The sequence below is a fragment of the Cryptomeria japonica genome, chromosome 3 (assembly GCF_030272615.1).
Source record: "Cryptomeria japonica chromosome 3, Sugi_1.0, whole genome shotgun sequence".
In the NCBI taxonomy this organism is placed as follows: domain Eukaryota; kingdom Viridiplantae; phylum Streptophyta; class Pinopsida; order Cupressales; family Cupressaceae; genus Cryptomeria; species Cryptomeria japonica.
The window spans coordinates 199,080,195-199,095,534 of record NC_081407.1 but is presented as its reverse complement, the minus strand read 5'-3'; positions in this window follow the sequence as shown (position 1 = coordinate 199,095,534).

The window sequence follows — 15,340 nt, the reverse complement described above, 5'->3', positions numbered from 1 at the left end:
TAAACCATTTGCACAAAGCAGTATTGTATTAGATATCATTCTCTATCCTCTAGTGCCAAGTTTTTTTTTTTCTACTATTACAATTTTAAACTCACTTTGATTGTACTTCAAATTCCAATAAATTGGTATTTTCAATCCTATCTAATAATAATGCAACATTTAAATTTAAATTATATCCTAAATTTTATATTCTATTACACGATAAAATGAGATGGATTTAAAATATATTAAATGGAGAGAGATAAGGGTGTTGGGTTGCCATTCAGATTTTCTATAAAGTAGATACTTGTATAATTGGTAGGTGGCAAGTAAAGAGACATTAAAAAATGACCATATAATTATGAACTATCGTGAATGTTAGCATGTGCAAATGTTTACATTTTGTACTAGTTGTTAGATAGGTCCTACTTAATAAATGTTCAAACACTAGGAAATGACATAAATATGTCAACTATAGAATCCATTTTGGGGGGAATGACCGTAAGAGGCGAGGCATTGGCACCATGCGTGGAAAAATACTAAGGAAAAAGATAAGTTGAACTTATAATGCACCAGGGAATATTCACACCAACGTGATCCCAAAAGGTAATAAAAAAATTGTAAGGGTATAAGATTTTCTTAATTACATATATAAGCTTGATTTGGATAATTCATCCTCTGAGCTATTTGCGTCAACGAAAGACATGTAAGTATATGTGTTGGTGTTGAGAGGGAACTAGAGACCTATCTTGTGTTTATCGAATAATACATTTTGCACAAGTAGCTTATCAATTCAAGTAGTGCTATCTTGTCACTTACATACTTGAGAAGCCTAAAAGGGACACATGTGAAACCTCTTATTATAATGTATACGTGAAGGTTAGGATTTGGATTAACCAATTGTACTACATATTCTAATAGAAATTATACCCTCCAAGGAGAGGTATTTGCTCAAATTGTTGTCCATCCATTTGATTAGAAAGAATAAGAATACATCATTTACCCTCTTAAAGTGTTTATGGATTTCCTTGATCAAGATATAATTTATAAAACTTATTCTTTTCTACTCTTTTGCACCCACTAAATTTTGTTTTGGTTAAGCTAATAAAAATTGCTCTCTTTATCATGAGAGAATTGATGTAAGAATTCATATAAAACTTTTTAGTCTCTTGAAATCTAAGTTTTTTTTTTCTGAAAAGTGTTTCTAATGATGGTTTCCCATTTAATCTCCTACTTGTTCTCTAGGATGATGATAATAACTCAAAGCATCCAAGGTTGGAACTATCTAGAGCTAGGAAAGCCCATTATTTTATTTAATAAGGTGATCAATTATTTGATCTTTGGCATGAAATCAATCATAAGAAGTTTCTTATGAAATTATGAAGTGGACGAGCTTGATTTGATTGATCAACTATTATTTATGACCTTAAATAACTTGAATTTCATTTCTTTTAAATTAATGTTTAAATCTAAGTGTTATTTATCTCATTTCTTTATCCTTTTATCACCTAGAATACTAGTGATATATTACTATTTTTCGTCATGCAAATTGGGCAGGCAAATGGATTGAAATAGAGCATTTTATGGAAGTTTCTTAATGTTTTAATCCATAAAAAAATAGAAGAATGTGGTGCTTAAACCATTTGCACAAAGCAGTATTGTATTAGATATCATTCTCTATCCTCTAGTGCCAAGTTTTTTTTTTTCTACTATTACAATTTTAAACTCACTTTGATTGTACTTCAAATTCCAATAAATTGGTATTTTCAATCCTATCTAATAATAATGCAACATTTAAATTTAAATTATATCCTAAATTTTATATTCTATTACACGATAAAATGAGATGGATTTAAAATATATTAAATGGAGAGAGATAAGGGTGTTGGGTTGCCATTCAGATTTTCTATAAAGTAGATACTTGTATAATTGGTAGGTGGCAAGTAAAGAGACATTAAAAAATGACCATATAATTATGAACTATCGTGAATGTTAGCATGTGCAAATGTTTACATTTTGTACTAGTTGTTAGATAGGTCCTACTTAATAAATGTTCAAACACTAGGAAATGACATAAATATGTCAACTATAGAATCCATTTTGGGGGGAATGACCGTAAGAGGCGAGGCATTGGCACCATGCGTGGAAAAATACTAAGGAAAAAGATAAGTTGAACTTATAATGCACCAGGGAATATTCACACCAACGTGATCCCAAAAGGTAATAAAAAAATTGTAAGGGTATAAGATTTTCTTAATTACATATATAAGCTTGATTTGGATAATTCATCCTCTGAGCTATTTGCGTCAACGAAAGACATGTAAGTATATGTGTTGGTGTTGAGAGGGAACTAGAGACCTATCTTGTGTTTATCGAATAATACATTTTGCACAAGTAGCTTATCAATTCAAGTAGTGCTATCTTGTCACTTACATACTTGAGAAGCCTAAAAGGGACACATGTGAAACCTCTTATTATAATGTATACGTGAAGGTTAGGATTTGGATTAACCAATTGTACTACATATTCTAATAGAAATTATACCCTCCAAGGAGAGGTATTTGCTCAAATTGTTGTCCATCCATTTGATTAGAAAGAATAAGAATACATCATTTACCCTCTTAAAGTGTTTATGGATTTCCTTGATCAAGATATAATTTATAAAACTTATTCTTTTCTACTCTTTTGCACCCACTAAATTTTGTTTTGGTTAAGCTAATAAAAATTGCTCTCTTTATCATGAGAGAATTGATGTAAGAATTCATATAAAACTTTTTAGTCTCTTGAAATCTAAGTTTTTTTTCTGAAAAGTGTTTCTAATGATGGTTTCCCATTTAATCTCCTACTTGTTCTCTAGGATGATGATAATAACTCAAAGCATCCAAGGTTGGAACTATCTAGAACTAGGAAAGCCCATTATTTTATTTAATAAGGTGATCAATTATTTGATCTTTGGCATGAAATCAATCATAAGAAGTTTCTTATGAAATTATGAAGTGGACGAGCTTGATTTGATTGATCAACTATTATTTATGACCTTAAATAACTTGAATTTCATTTCTTTTAAATTAATGTTTAAATCTAAGTGTTATTTATCTCATTTCTTTATCCTTTTATCACCTAGAATACTAGTGATATATTCCTATTTTTAGTCATGCAAATTGGGCAAGCAAATGGATTGAAATAGAGCATTTTATGGAAGTTTCTTAATGTTTTAATCCATAAAAAAATAGAAGAATGTGGTGCTTAAACCATTTGCACAAAGCAGTATTGTATTAGATATCATTCTCTATCCTCTAGTGCCAAGTTTTTTTTTTTCTACTATTACAATTTTAAACTCACTTTGATTGTACTTCAAATTCCAATAAATTGGTATTTTCAATCCTATCTAATAATAATGCAACATTTAAATTTAAATTATATCCTAAATTTTATATTCTATTACACGATAAAATGAGATGGATTTAAAATATATTAAATGGAGAGAGATAAGGGTGTTGGGTTGCCATTCAGATTTTCTATAAAGTAGATACTTGTATAATTGGTAGGTGGCAAGTAAAGAGACATTAAAAAATGACCATATAATTATGAACTATCGTGAATGTTAGCATGTGCAAATGTTTACATTTTGTACTAGTTGTTAGATAGGTCCTACTTAATAAATGTTCAAACATTAGGAAATGACATAAATATGTCAACTATAGAATCCATTTTGGGGGGAATGACCGTAAGAGGCGAGGCATTGGCACCATGCGTGGAAAAATACTATGGAAAAAGATAAGTTGAACTTATAATGCACCAGGGAATATTCACACCAACGTGATCCCAAAAGGTAATAAAAAAATTGTAAGGGTATAAGATTTTCTTAATTACATATATAAGCTTGATTTGGATAATTCATCCTCTGAGCTATTTGCCTCAACGAAAGACATGTAAGTATATGTGTTGGTGTTGAGAGGGAACTAGAGACCTATCTTGTGTTTATCGAATAATACATTTTGCACAAGTAGCTTATCAATTCAAGTAGTGCTATCTTGTCACTTACATACTTGAGAAGCCTAAAAGGGACACATGTGAAACCTCTTATTATAATGTATACGTGAAGGTTAGGATTTGGATTAACCAATTGTACTACATATTCTAATAGAAATTATACCCTCCAAGGAGAGGTATTTGTTCAAATTGTTGTCCATCCATTTGATTAGAAAGAATAAGAATACATCATTTACCCTCTTAAAGTGTTTATGGATTTCCTTGATCAAGATATAATTTATAAAACTTATTCTTTTCTACTCTTTTGCACCCACTAAATTTTGTTTTGGTTAAGCTAATAAAAATTGCTCTCTTTATCATGAGAGAATTGATGTAAGAATTCATATAAAACTTTTTAGTCTCTTGAAATCTAAGTTTTTTTTCTGAAAAGTGTTTCTAATGATGGTTTCCCATTTAATCTCCTACTTGTTCTCTAGGATGATGATAATAACTCAAAGCATCCAAGGTTGGAACTATCTAGAACTAGGAAAGCCCATTATTTTATTTAATAAGGTGATCAATTATTTGATCTTTGGCATGAAATCAATCATAAGAAGTTTCTTATGAAATTATGAAGTGGACGAGCTTGATTTGATTGATCAACTATTATTTATGACCTTAAATAACTTGAATTTCATTTCTTTTAAATTAATGTTTAAATCTAAGTGTTATTTATCTCATTTCTTTATCCTTTTATCACCTAGAATACTAGTGATATATTCCTATTTTTAGTCATGCAAATTGGGCAAGCAAATGGATTGAAATAGAGCATTTTATGGAAGTTTCTTAATGTTTTAATCCATAAAAAAATAGAAGAATGTGGTGCTTAAACCATTTGCACAAAGCAGTATTGTATTAGATATCATTCTCTATCCTCTAGTGCCAAGTTTTTTTTTTTCTACTATTACAATTTTAAACTCACTTTGATTGTACTTCAAATTCCAATAAATTGGTATTTTCAATCCTATCTAATAATAATGCAACATTTAAATTTAAATTATATCCTAAATTTTATATTCTATTACACGATAAAATGAGATGGATTTAAAATATATTAAATGGAGAGAGATAAGGGTGTTGGGTTGCCATTCAGATTTTCTATAAAGTAGATACTTGTATAATTGGTAGGTGGCAAGTAAAGAGACATTAAAAAATGACCATATAATTATGAACTATCGTGAATGTTAGCATGTGCAAATGTTTACATTTTGTACTAGTTGTTAGATAGGTCCTACTTAATAAATGTTCAAACATTAGGAAATGACATAAATATGTCAACTATAGAATCCATTTTGGGGGGAATGACCGTAAGAGGCGAGGCATTGGCACCATGCGTGGAAAAATACTATGGAAAAAGATAAGTTGAACTTATAATGCACCACGGAATATTCACACCAACGTGATCCCAAAAGGTAATAAAAAAATTGTAAGGGTATAAGATTTTCTTAATTACATATATAAGCTTGATTTGGATAATTCATCCTCTGAGCTATTTGCCTCAACGAAAGACATGTAAGTATATGTGTTGGTGTTGAGAGGGAACTAGAGACCTATCTTGTGTTTATCGAATAATACATTTTGCACAAGTAGCTTATCAATTCAAGTAGTGCTATCTTGTCACTTACATACTTGAGAAGCCTAAAAGGGACACATGTGAAACCTCTTATTATAATGTATACGTGAAGGTTAGGATTTGGATTAACCAATTGTACTACATATTCTAATAGAAATTATACCCTCCAAGGAGAGGTATTTGCTCAAATTGTTGTCCATCCATTTGATTAGAAAGAATAAGAATACATCATTTACCCTCTTAAAGTGTTTATGGATTTCCTTGATCAAGATATAATTTATAAAACTTATTCTTTTCTACTCTTTTGCACCCACTAAATTTTGTTTTGGTTAAGCTAATAAAAATTGCTCTCTTTATCATGAGAGAATTGATGTAAGAATTCATATAAAACTTTTTAGTCTCTTGAAATCTAAGTTTTTTTTCTGAAAAGTGTTTCTAATGATGGTTTCCCATTTAATCTCCTACTTGTTCTCTAGGAGGATGATAATAACTCAAAGCATCCAAGGTTGGAACTATCTAGAACTAGGAAAGCCCATTATTTTATTTAATAAGGTGATCAATTATTTGATCTTTGGCATGAAATCAATCATAAGAAGTTTCTTATGAAATTATGAAGTGGACGAGCTTGATTTGATTGATCAACTATTATTTATGACCTTAAATAACTTGAATTTCATTTCTTTTAAATTAATGTTTAAATCTAAGTGTTATTTATCTCATTTCTTTATCCTTTTATCACCTAGAATACTAGTGATATATTCCTATTTTTAGTCATGCAAATTGGGCAAGCAAATGGATTGAAATAGAGCATTTTATGGAAGTTTCTTAATGTTTCAATCCATAAAAAAATAGAAGAATGTGGTGCTTAAACCATTTGCACACAACAGTATTGTATTAGATATCATTCTGTATCCTCTAGTGCCAACTTCTTTTTTTCTACTATTACAATTTCAAACTCACTTTGATTGTACTTCAAATTCCAATAAATTGGTATTTTCAATCCTATCTAATAATAATGCAACATTTAAATTTAAATTATATCCTAAATTTTATATTCTATTACACGATAAAATGAGATGGATTTAAAATATATTAAATGGAGAGAGATAAGGGTGTTGGGTTGCCATTCAGATTTTCTATAAAGTAGATACTTGTATAATTGGTAGGTGGCAAGTAAAGAGACATTAAAAAATGACCATATAATTATGAACTATCGTGAATGTTAGCATGTGCAAATGTTTACATTTTGTACTAGTTGTTAGATAGGTCCTACTTAATAAATGTTCAAACACTAGGAAATGACATAAATATGTCAACTATAGAATCCATTTTGGGGGGAATGACCGTAAGAGGCGAGGCATTGGCACCATGCGTGGAAAAATACTAAGGAAAAAGATAAGTTGAACTTATAATGCACCAGGGAATATTCACACCAACGTGATCCCAAAAGGTAATAAAAAAATTGTAAGGGTATAAGATTTTCTTAATTACATATATAAGCTTGATTTGGATAATTCATCCTCTGAGCTATTTGCATCAACGAAAGACATGTAAGTATATGTGTTGGTGTTGAGAGGGAACTAGAGACCTATCTTGTGTTTATCGAATAATACATTTTGCACAAGTAGCTTATCAATTCAAGTAGTGCTATCTTGTCACTTACATACTTGAGAAGCCTAAAAGGGACACATGTGAAACCTCTTATTATAATGTATACGTGAAGGTTAGGATTTGGATTAACCAATTGTACTACATATTCTAATAGAAATTATACCCTCCAAGGAGAGGTATTTGCTCAAATTGTTGTCCATCCATTTGATTAGAAAGAATAAGAATACATCATTTACCCTCTTAAAGTGTTTATGGATTTCCTTGATCAAGATATAATTTATAAAACTTATTCTTTTCTACTCTTTTGCACCCACTAAATTTTGTTTTGGTTAAGCTAATAAAAATTGCTCTCTTTATCATGAGAGAATTGATGTAAGAATTCATATAAAACTTTTTAGTCTCTTGAAATCTAAGTTTTTTTTCTGAAAAGTGTTTCTAATGATGGTTTCCCATTTAATCTCCTACTTGTTCTCTAGGATGATGATAATAACTCAAAGCATCCAAGGTTGGAACTATCTAGAACTAGGAAAGCCCATTATTTTATTTAATAAGGTGATCAATTATTTGATCTTTGGCATGAAATCAATCATAAGAAGTTTCTTATGAAATTATGAAGTGGACGAGCTTGATTTGATTGATCAACTATTATTTATGACCTTAAATAACTTGAATTTCATTTCTTTTAAATTAATGTTTAAATCTAAGTGTTATTTATCTCATTTCTTTATCCTTTTATCACCTAGAATACTAGTGATATATTCCTATTTTTAGTCATGCAAATTGGGTAAGCAAATGGATTGAAATAGAGCATTTTATGGAAGTTTCTTAATGTTTTAATCCATAAAAAAATAGAAGAATGTGGTGCTTAAACCATTTGCACAAAGCAGTATTGTATTAGATATCATTCTCTATCCTCTAGTGCCAAGTTTTTTTTTTCTACTATTACAATTTCAAACTCACTTTGATTGTACTTCAAATTCCAATAAATTGGTATTTTCAATCCTATCTAATAATAATGCAACATTTAAATTTAAATTATATCCTAAATTTTATATTCTATTACACGATAAAATGAGATGGATTTAAAATATATTAAATGGAGAGAGATAAGGGTGTTGGGTTGCCATTCAGATTTTCTATAAAGTAGATACTTGTATAATTGGTAGGTGGCAAGTAAAGAGACATTAAAAAATGACCATATAATTATGAACTATCGTGAATGTTAGCATGTGCAAATGTTTACATTTTGTACTAGTTGTTAGATAGGTCCTACTTAATAAATGTTCAAACAGTAGGAAATGACATAAATATGTCAACTATAGAATCCATTTTGGGGGGAATGACCGTAAGAGGCGAGGCATTGGCACCATGCGTGGAAAAATACTAAGGAAAAAGATAAGTTGAACTTATAATGCACCAGGGAATATTCACACCAACGTGATCCCAAAAGGTAATAAAAAAATTGTAAGGGTATAAGATTTTCTTAATTACATATATAAGCTTGATTTGGATAATTCATCCCTTGAGCTATTTGCGTCAACGAAAGACATGTAAGTATATGTGTTGGTGTTGAGAGGGAACTAGAGACCTATCTTGTGTTTATCGAATAATACATTTTGCACAAGTAGCTTATCAATTCAAGTAGTGCTATCTTGTCACTTACATACTTGAGAAGCCTAAAAGGGACACATGTGAAACCTCTTATTATAATGTATACATGAAGGTTAGGATTTGGATTAACCAATTGTACTACATATTCTAATAGAAATTATACCCTCCAAGGAGAGGTATTTGTTCAAATTGTTGTCCATCCATTTGATTAGAAAGAATAAGAATACATCATTTACCCTCTTAAAGTGTTTATGGATTTCCTTGATCAAGATATAATTTATAAAACTTATTCTTTTCTACTCTTTTGCACCCACTAAATTTTGTTTTGGTTAAGCTAATAAAAATTGCTCTCTTTATCATGAGAGAATTGATGTAAGAATTCATATAAAACATTTTAGTCTCCTGAAATCTAAGTTTTTTTTTCTGAAAAGTGTTTCTAATGATGGTTTCCCATTTAATCTCCTACTTGTTCTCTAGGATGATGATAATAACTCAAAACATCCAAGGTTGGAACTATCTAGAACTAGGAAAGCCCATTATTTTATTTAATAAGGTGATCAATTATTTGATCTTTGGCATGAAATCAATCATAAGAAGTTTCTTATGAAATAATGAAGTGGACGAGCTTGATTTGATTGATCAACTATTATTTATGACCTTAAATAACTTGAATTTCATTTCTTTTAAATTAATGTTTAAATCTAAGTATTATTTATCTCATTTCTTTATCATTTTATCACCTAGAATACTAGTGATATATTCCTATTTTTAGTCATGCAAATTGGGCAAGCAAATGGATTGAAATAGAGCATTTTATGGAAGTTTCTTAATGTTTTAATCCATAAAAAAGTAGAAGAATGTGGTGCTTAAACCATTTGCACACAGCAGTATTGTATTAGATATCATTCTCTATCCTCTAGTGCCAAGTTTTTTTTTTCTACTATTACAATTTCAAACTCACTTTGATTGTCTTCAAATTCCAATAAATTGGTATTTTCAATCCTATCTAATAATAATGCAACATTTAAATTTAAATTATATCCTAAATTTTATATTCTATTACATGATAAAATGAGATGGATTTAAAATATATTAAATGGAGAGAGATAAGGGTGTTGGGTTGCCATTCAGATTTTCTATAAAGTAGATACTTGTATAATTGGTAGGTGGCAAGTAAAGAGACATTAAAAAATGACCATATAATTATGAACTATCGTGAATGTTAGCATGTGCAAATGTTTACATTTTGTACTAGTTGTTAGATAGGTCCTACTTAATAAATGTTCAAACACTAGGAAATGACATAAATATGTCAACTATAGAATCCATTTTGGGGGGAATGACCGTAAGAGGCGAGGCATTGGCACCATGCGTGGAAAAATACTAAGGAAAAAGATAAGTTGAATTTATAATGCACCAGGGAATATTCACACCAACTTGATCCCAAAAGGTAATAAAAAAATTGTAAGGGTATAAGATTTTCTTAATTACATATATAAGCTTGATTTGGATAATTCATCCTCTCAGCTATTTGCGTCATGTTTATCAAATAATACATTTTGCACAAGTAGCTTATCAATTCAAGTAGGCTATCTTGTCACTTACATACTTGAGAAACCTAAAAGGGACACATGTGAAACCTCTTATTATAATGTATACCTGAAGGTTAGGATTTGGATTAACCAATTGTACTCCATATTCTAATAGAAATTATACCCTCCAAGGAGAGGTATTTGTTCAAATTGTTGTCCATCCATTTGATTAGAAAGAATAAGAATACATCATTTACCCTCTTAAAGTGTTTATGGATTTCCTTGATCAAGATATAATTTATAAAACTTATTCTTTTCTACTCTTTTGCACCCACTAAATTTTGTTTTGGTTAAGCTAATAAAAATTGCTCTCTTTATCATGAGAGAATTGATGTAAGAATTCATATAAAACTTTTTAGTCTCCTGAAATCTAAGTTTTTTTTCTGAAAAGTGTTTCTAATGATGGTTTCCCATTTAATCTCCTACTTGTTCTCTAGGATGATGATAATAACTCAAAACATCCAAGGTTGGAACTATCTAGAACTAGGAAAGCCCATTATTTTATTTAATAAGGTGATCAATTATTTGATCTTTGGCATGAAATCAATCATAAGAAGTTTCTTATGAAATTATGAAGTGGACGAGCTTGATTTGATTGATCAACTATTATTTATGACATTAAATAACTTGAATTTTATTTCTTTTAAATTAATGTTTAAATCTAAGTATTATTTATCTCATTTCTTTATCCTTTTATCACCTAGAATACTAGTGATATATTCCTATTTTTAGTCATGCAAATTGGGCAAGCAAATGGATTGAAATAGAGCATTTTATGGAAGTTTCTTAATGTTTTAATCCATAAAAAAATAGAAGAATGTGGTGCTTAAACCATTTGCACACAGCAGTATTGTATTAGATATCATTCTGTATCCTCTAGTGCCAACTTTTTTTTTTCTACTATTACAATTTCAAACTCACTTTGATTGTACTTCAAATTCCAATAAATTGGTATTTTCAATCCTATCTAATAATAATGCAACATTTAAATTTAAATTATATCCTAAATTTTATATTCTATTACACGATAAAATGAGATGGATTTAAAATATATTAAATGGAGAGAGATAAGGGTGTTGGGTTGCCATTCAGATTTTCTATAAAGTAGATACTTGTATAATTGGTAGGTGGCAAGTAAAGAGACATTAAAAAATGACCATATAATTATGAACTATCGTGAATGTTAGCATGTGCAAATGTTTACATTTTGTACTAGTTGTTAGATAGGTCCTACTTAATAAATGTTCAAACACTAGGAAATGACATAAATATGTCAACTATAGAATCCATTTTGGGGGGAATGACCGTAAGAGGCGAGGCATTGGCACCATGCGTGGAAAAATACTAAGGAAAAAGATAAGTTGAACTTATAATGCACCAGGGAATATTCACACCAACGTGATCCCAAAAGGTAATAAAAAAATTGTAAGGGTATAAGATTTTCTTAATTACATATATAAGCTTGATTTGGATAATTCATCCTCTGAGCTATTTGCGTCATGTTTATCGAATAATACATTTTGCACAAGTAGCTTATCAATTCAAGTAGTGCTATCTTGTCACTTACATACTTGAGAAACCTAAAAAGGACACATGTGAAACCTCTTATTATAATGTATACCTGAAGGTTAGGATTTGGATTAACCAATTGTACTACATATTCTAATAGAAATTATACCCTCCAAGGAGAGGTATTTGTTCAAATTGTTGTCCATCCATTTGATTAGAAAGAATAAGAATACATCATTTACCCTCTTAAAGTGTTTATGGATTTCCTTGATCAAGATATAATTTATAAAACTTATTCTTTTCTACTCTTTTGCACCCACTAAATTTTGTTTTGGTTAAGCTAATAAAAATTGCTCTCTTTATCATGAGAGAATTGATGTAAGAATTCATATAAAACTTTTTAGTCTCCTGAAATCTAAGTTTTTTTTCTGAAAAGTGTTTCTAATGATGGTTTCCCATTTAATCTCCTACTTGTTCTCTAGGATGATGATAATAACTCAAAACATCCAAGGTTGGAACTATCTAGAACTAGGAAAGCCCATTATTTTATTTAATAAGGTGATCAATTATTTGATCTTTGGCATGAAATCAATCATAAGAAGTTTCTTATGAAATTATGAAGTGGACGAGCTTGATTTGATTGATCAACTATTATTTTTGACCTTAAATAACTTGAATTTCATTTCTTTTAAATTAATGTTTAAATCTAAGTATTATTTATCTCATTTCTTTATCCTTTTATCACCTAGAATACTAGTGATATATTCCTATTTTTAGTCATGCAAATTGGGCAAGCAAATGGATTGAAATAGAGCATTTTATGGAAGTTTCTTAATGTTTTAATCCATAAAAAAATAGAAGAATGTGGTGCTTAAACCATTTGCACAAAGCAGTATTGTATTAGATATCATTCTCTATCCTCTAGTGCCAAGTTTTTTTTTTCTACTATTACAATTTCAAACTCACTTTGATTGTACTTCAAATTCCAATAAATTGGTATTTTCAATCCTATCTAATAATAATGCAACATTTAAATTTAAATTATATCCTAAATTTTATATTATATTACACGATAAAATGAGATGGATTTAAAATATATTAAATGGAGAGAGATAAGGGTGTTGGGTTGCCATTCAGATTTTCTATAAAGTAGATACTTGTATAATTGGTAGGTGGCAAGTAAAGAGACATTAAAAAATGACCATATAATTATGAACTATCGTGAATGTTAGCATGTGCAAATGTTTACATTTTGTACTAGTTGTTAGATAGGTCCTACTTAATAAATGTTCAAACACTAGGAAATGACATAAATATGTCAACTATAGAATCCATTTTGGGGGGAATGACCGTAAGAGGCGAGGCATTGGCACCATGCGTGGAAAAATACTAAGGAAAAAGATAAGTTGAATTTATAATGCACCAGGGAATATTCACACCAACTTGATCCCAAAAGGTAATAAAAAAATTGTAAGGGTATAAGATTTTCTTAATTACATATATAAGCTTGATTTGGATAATTCATCCTCTCAGCTATTTGCGTCATGTTTATCAAATAATACATTTTGCACAAGTAGCTTATCAATTCAAGTAGGCTATCTTGTCACTTACATACTTGAGAAACCTAAAAGGGACACATGTGAAACCTCTTATTATAATGTATACCTGAAGGTTAGGATTTGGATTAACCAATTGTACTCCATATTCTAATAGAAATTATACCCTCCAAGGAGAGGTATTTGTTCAAATTGTTGTCCATCCATTTGATTAGAAAGAATAAGAATACATCATTTACCCTCTTAAAGTGTTTATGGATTTCCTTGATCAAGATATAATTTATAAAACTTATTCTTTTCTACTCTTTTGCACCCACTAAATTTTGTTTTGGTTAAGCTAATAAAAATTGCTCTCTTTATCATGAGAGAATTGATGTAAGAATTCATATAAAACTTTTTAGTCTCTTGAAATCTAAGTTTTTTTTCTGAAAAGTGTTTATAATGATGGTTTCCCATTTAATCTCCTACTTGTTCTCTAGGATGATGATAATAACTCAAAACATCCAAGGTTGGAACTATCTAGAACTAGGAAAGCCCATTATTTTATTTAATAAGGTGATCAATTATTTGATCTTTGGCATGAAATCAATCATAAGAAGTTTCCTATGAAATTATGAAGTGGACGAGCTTGATTTGATTGATCAACTATTATTTATGACCTTAAATAACTTGAATTTCATTTCTTTTAAATTAATGTTTAAATCTAAGTATTATTTATCTCATTTCTTTATCCTTTTATCACCTAGAATACTAGTGATATATTCCTATTTTTAGTCATGCAAATTGGGCAAGCAAATGGATTGAAATAGAGCATTTTATGGAAGTTTCTTAATGTTTTAATCCATAAAAAAATAGAAGAATGTGGTGCTTAAACCATTTGCACAAAGCAGTATTGTATTAGATATCATTCTCTATCCTCTAGTGCCAAGTTTTTTTTTTCTACTATTACAATTTCAAACTCACTTTGATTGTACTTCAAATTCCAATAAATTAGTATTTTCAATCCTATCTAATAATAATGCAACATTTAAATTTAAATTATATCCTAAATTTTATATTCTATTACACGATAAAATGAGATGGATTTAAAATATATTAAATGGAGAGAGATAAGGGTGTTGGGTTGCCATTCAGATTTTCTATAAAGTAGATACTTGTATAATTGGTAGGTGGCAAGTAAAGAGACATTAAAAAATGACCATATAATTATGAACTATCGTGAATGTTAGCATGTGCAAATGTTTACATTTTGTACTAGTTGTTAGATAGGTCCTACTTAATAAATGTTCAAACACTAGGAAATGACATAAATATGTCAACTATAGAATCCATTTTGGGGGGAATGACCGTAAGAGGCGAGGCATTGGCACCATGCGTGGAAAAATACTAAGGAAAAAGATAAGTTGAACTTATAATGCACCAGGGAATATTCACACCAACGTGATCCCAAAAGGTAATAAAAAAATTGTAAGGGTATAAGATTTTCTTAATTACATATATAAGCTTGATTTGGATAATTCATCCCTTGAGCTATTTGCGTCAACGAAAGACATTTAAGTATATGTGTTGGTGTTGAGAGGGAACTAGAGACCTATCTTGTGTTTATCGAATAATACATTTTGCACAAGTAGCTTATCAATTCAAGTAGTGCTATCTTGTCACTTACATACTTGAGAAGCCTAAAAGGGACACATGTGAAACCTCTTATTATAATGTATACATGAAGGTTAGGATTTGGATTAACCAATTGTACTACATATTCTAATAGAAATTATACCCTCCAAGGAGAGGTATTTGTTCAAATTGTTGTCCATCCATTTGATTAGAAAGAATAAGAATACATCATTTACCCTCTTAAAGTGTTTATGGATTTCCTT